Raw genomic sequence first — 4,967 nt, 5'->3', positions numbered from 1 at the left:
GTAAAGTCAGTTTCTTCCTCCCTTGAGGGGAGGGGGCTGGCTGGGTGGGGGTTGGGGGAGAAGCCCTGCTCTAGCCTGCCTGCCCTTGCCACCCTCCAGCCTTTGCTAAGCTCCCCCATCCTCAGAGCCCTCTCCTCGCCCCTGGATCACTGCACCACTGATCGGTTTCTGTTTTCCAGGTTTGAGCTTGCTGGAGGACACTCGCGAGTAGAAGGGGTCTGGCCACCCACCAGAGGAGCAATAAACAGAGTGCTTTGGACCAGCATCCTCTTGAAAGGTAAAGAGGCAGACCTCCCTTCCCCCATTGTTTACTCCTGGCCCCTACCTCATTAAGTAACGCTTTATTTCCAGGGTGGTTGCCTGGGAATGCAAGCTTTCTTAGATCCTAGTTTCCTAGCAAAACCAGAAGCACTGCCCATGCCTGGTCCTTAACACCCCAGTAACTTCTCTAGCCCAGAAACGTCTTCTGGGACCTGATCAGAGCGTTTCCGTGTTTTGCATTATCTTTTGGTATACTGTGTCATGTACTCTGCTCGGAGGCTTGGAGACCTTTTTGTAGTTCCCCGCCTTACATACTCTCATAGGAATTCTTCAATTCCATGTTAATTGCTTGTTAATTCTGAATGATTCTGCTTTTAATTAAACCACAGTTTACTGTTTTGCCCATGTACATTTTTTTCTCTCTATGCCTCCATCAGGAAAGCTTCAGAGTTACCTAACTGATAATGACTTAGTAGCAGAAGGTGAACAGGAGGACTGAAACTTACAGGTTTTGAAGAAAATAATTGGATTTGGTTTTCCTGGAACAAGTGAATGTGTGTAGCTTAAGAATGGGAACAGTATAGGAACTGTATAAAAGCACTATTAGCCCCGGAAACAAAGTATATAGTTTACTATGGGTGTTCTTGTGTGTTTGTGTGAGAAAAGTGGATGGACACCAGGAGTTGTTATGAAGTGATACATAGTATTTGTTACATCTCTGGTGTTCTAGGTGAACTTATAAAAATTTACAATGTATCTCCTTGACAATAGTGGCACAGTCAGGAATTTTGAAACAAAGTATTGTTTTGGTATGTTTAGCTATCTGCTGCTTGGTTTTGGCAGTGGTCATTCTTGTTTTCTCATTTTAAAACCCTTACAGAGAATTTACTAGATTGAAATATAAGCACCTAGGTCATGTGCTCAGATTTCTGCTGCCTCCGAAAATGCCCAAAAGGTAAGTTTAGAACATTAATATAAAGAGAGAATGTATACAAATAAACCATAGGGAGAGATTATACAAGGACAACCTAGAGACTGCCTAATGAATAACTATAATATTTGTTATCACGTATAAAAAGTGACTCATTTATTTTAATATCTCAACTGTTTTTTGAAATTTTCAGTACAAAGAAGTATTCAAAATGGTAGGCTTTTATTCCTTTAGATTTTCTGTCTTGTCTGCCAGTGTGTGTGTGTGCTTGCACACACAAACACAAATAATATGTTTTGATTCTACTGATCTTTAAGACATAAAGATAATTTTAAGGGGCTCTGGTGGCTTGCACATTTTTAAGACTTGAAACTACACGCCAAAGAAAGTATGTCCTGAATAAAATTTTAAAATACTATATATCAGCTCTCTTTTCTCACTGTAATTGCTATATTTTCCTCCTCCTCCTCCTCCTCCTCCTCTTCCTCCTCTTCCTCCTCCTCCTCCTTTTCTTCTTCTTTTTAATTTCTGGTGCTTTGAGACAGGGCTTCTCTGTGTAGCTTTGGCTGTCCAGAAACTCCCTGTAGATCAGGATAGCCTTGAACTCAGATCTGCCTGACTCTGCCTCCTGAGTGCTGGGATCAAAGGCTTGTACCTGACTGTAATTGCTGTTCTTTCCAGGCTGAGGAGTGGGAATCTTGAGGCAGGAGGATGGAGAATTTAAAGCCAACCTGGGCCAGCTATAGAGTGAAACAGGGTTTTAAAGAACCAAATGAAAGAAAGAGAAAAAAAAATTCACCAGTGACTGTACTATGGAGAAAATTTAGGGTAGTATTCATATATGTGTGTGTGTAAAAATTTAGGGTAGCATTCATATATATGTGCGTGTGTGTGTGTGTGTGTGTGTGTGTGTGTGTGTGTGTGTATGAATATGAATCAAGGCAGAGTCTCAAGTTGAGGGGTGGCTGCTATTAAAATACAGAGCTCAGGGCTGGAGAGGTGGCTCAGCGGTTAAATATGGATCAGCACTATGATACCTTCAGAGTACTGTATAACTTTAAAAAATGGTAATAAAATATTTGGAGTGTATTTCAGAGATAAAATGCAGTATGTATTTTGTGCCTAGCCTTCTCAGTGGGGCGGAGGGTATTTTTCTGCTTTAGAGTTAACCTGATTTGCTAGGGCTCCTGAGTGAGGGTTCTTTTCACCTGAGATGATAAATGAGGATCACTGGTCAGATTTGTAAAGACAGAGCAGTATTCTGGTTCCCAGCCAGGTCATTATTGCTGCTTAAGTCAGAGTACAAGGATTTGCTCAGCTGACAGTGGGTTTCCTAAGATTGAGACAGAGATGTATAAACACACACACACACACACACACACACACACACACACACACACAGAAGGCTGTGGGGAGGTTGTAATAATTAGCATAATTGAGAATGTTTAGTCTAGGTAATTTAACATTTAACACTTTATTTAGTTTGGACATTCACTCAACAATATGACCAGCTCAATAGATTATATTTCTATATCTGACAGTCAACTTAGTATTAATTCTATTGTAAGTGACATGGGAGAATACTTACCTGATTATTTGGTAACCAAAACCAAATTCATATCACAAAGGGAGATTATTTGGGGTCACTCAGTGCTAGGTCTTTAGCATATTATGACTACTTCTGTCCTTTATACCTAAAACGATGTGATTCACAGTTAATCCTGTTATACATTATATATAAGTAAAATAGATAATGTCTTATTTTGTTTCTGTGGGTTTATGTGAGAGCACAGACTTGAGTATATATGTGCACTCTTTACGGTGTCAACATTTAGCCTTAGTGATACCATTCCTCAAGTGGGTAAATAAAGTCAGATTCAGTTTGTCTATCTGAAACCTGACCTTCTGTCTTTTCATTTTCATTTGAATTCACTCCCTTGGTGCAATGTTCTTGCAAATTTCTGAGGCACTAGCCTGAGGCTGCTAACTTTGACTTGACATGCCTGTGTTAATAGAACACTATTGACAAAGTGTTTCTAATACCTGTGGTTTTAAGCTTTGAGTTGGGTCTGCATAAATAATTCTAAACTTTCCTCAGTCACCTCACCTCATCCACATTTTGTGAAGATCATTGGGTTTTCTTCTAGAATCTATGTGATTCATAGTTCTACTTGATAACAAATCTTTGTGACACGTAGAGGTCCAGTCATTTGGAGGAAATACAATATCCTTCTTTAGGGACATAATCACTATGGTAAGTTGCGTGGTACTAAAATACTACCTGCCTTATTTTTGGTGTCAGGCTCTTGATAGTGTAAGTGGAGCCCAGCAGCAGGCCTGTTGGTCATGTCCTATACTGTGATTGGGCACAGTAGGTTTCGTATATGTGTTTTGTTTTTTTATTTTCCTTTCGAGACAGGGTTTCTCTGTGTATCCCTGGCTGTCCTGGAACTCACTTTGTAGACCAGGCTGGCCTTGAACTCAGAAATCCGCCTGCCTCTGCCTCCCAAGTGCTGGGAGTAAAAGGCGTGCGCCACCACGCCTGGCCCGTATATGGTTTTGCTCAGGGAGGTGTGAGCCATCAGTAGATTTTTAGATTTTGTCTTCAGAGGCAGTATCTTCAAAGTTGCGATTTTCTTTTCCTATCCTGGACTGCTCTACAAACTAAGTCTTGAGCCCGGAACCGTTACTTTGTTTCTTGTGAAACCATTACCTTCTTTCTTGTTGGTTTGAGACCAGGAAACAGTTCTCATTTATATTTCTGCCGGAAAAAACGCAGAATCAGGCAGCAGGCCTGCAATCTTAACTCTTGGGAGGCGGAGGCAGGAAGATCCCTGGTTGCTGGTTAGCTTGCACTTCACCAAAGGTCTGGGATCTCAACTCAACAAAACTAAACAAGAACTACATGGAAGAAAGTAATAGGAAAAGTCATTTATATCTAGTTTTGTGCTAAAGGAAATTGTAGCGACGTTAGACTTCAGACTTGTTGAAGGCTGTGTATTCTTGGGCAAATTTCAAGCATCCCTTGACTTATGGGTACCTTCTGCTTCAGTCTGTTATCTCAATGTAGATTTTCTCTTAACTGTATAATGGAAATCTGGGGCTTAACTGAATGGATTTCACTTGAAAAGAAATTAGGCAGTACTATCCAATGTGGTCAACCGTATAAAAGCTCAGAGACCTAGTTATTATCTTTGACTTCATTACAGTGGGGAAAATAATTTGGCAAGCTGTAAGCATAGTATTAGCATTAAGATCTAAGGCCACTTAAGAGAGTGAGACAAACCTGTGACGTGAGCCCTTCTTATACCTCTAAAGTCTTCCATACTTGTTTACTATTTACTTTTTTTCTGACAAAAACCCAGAATGTAATTTCTCATGGGTCTGGTATCAGTAGTTGCTGGAGTCTCCAACCATCATTAATTTAAGAGAACCTCCTGTTGATTGTGTATTGTTTAAGAAATGTCTCCTTTGTCAAGAGTCCTGTTTTATAGGTGATTCCTGAGAGCCGTCAGTTTTGAAGTTGCATTCCCTGCAGGAAGCTAGGCCTTTTTCATTCCCATCTGTGGCTTTTCCTTTTTTTTTTTTTTTTTTTTTTTTTTTTTTTTTAATAGTTTCTTTGCTGGTGAGGTTGTATTTGTTCTCCAGGACCATGGTGCCTTTTTTTTTTTTTTTTCCTTTTCTTTTCTCTTTATTTTATATGCACCTGAGTAACACCAAGAGAAGATTCACTGCTAGTCTGATGCCTTGGACTTTGGGGCTACTTTAATCATCA

At 40.1% G+C, this 4,967-nt stretch overlaps 1 protein-coding gene across 5 annotated transcripts in view; it reads left to right on the top strand.

Moving 5' to 3' along the window:
* Asb7 (ankyrin repeat and SOCS box-containing 7) overlaps positions 1-4,967 on the top strand; it is a 45,315-nt gene that overhangs the window by 780 nt on the left and 39,568 nt on the right. For 3 of the 5 annotated variants that reach the window (XM_011250779.3, XM_006540568.4, NM_080443.2), the window contains exon 2: positions 180-277. The gene's annotated coding sequence lies outside the window, so the exon portion shown is untranslated. Of the gene's footprint in view, positions 1-179; positions 278-1,141; positions 1,217-4,967 lie in introns of all 5 variants that reach the window. The other 2 variants (NR_003961.1, XM_006540567.4) reach the window with 1 other exon arrangement.

The sequence above is a fragment of the Mus musculus genome, chromosome 7, assembly GCF_000001635.26.
Source record: "Mus musculus strain C57BL/6J chromosome 7, GRCm38.p6 C57BL/6J".
In the NCBI taxonomy this organism is placed as follows: domain Eukaryota; kingdom Metazoa; phylum Chordata; class Mammalia; order Rodentia; family Muridae; genus Mus; species Mus musculus.
Note: the sequence above shows the minus strand (reverse complement) of the source record. Positions and strands in the feature narration are given on the sequence as shown.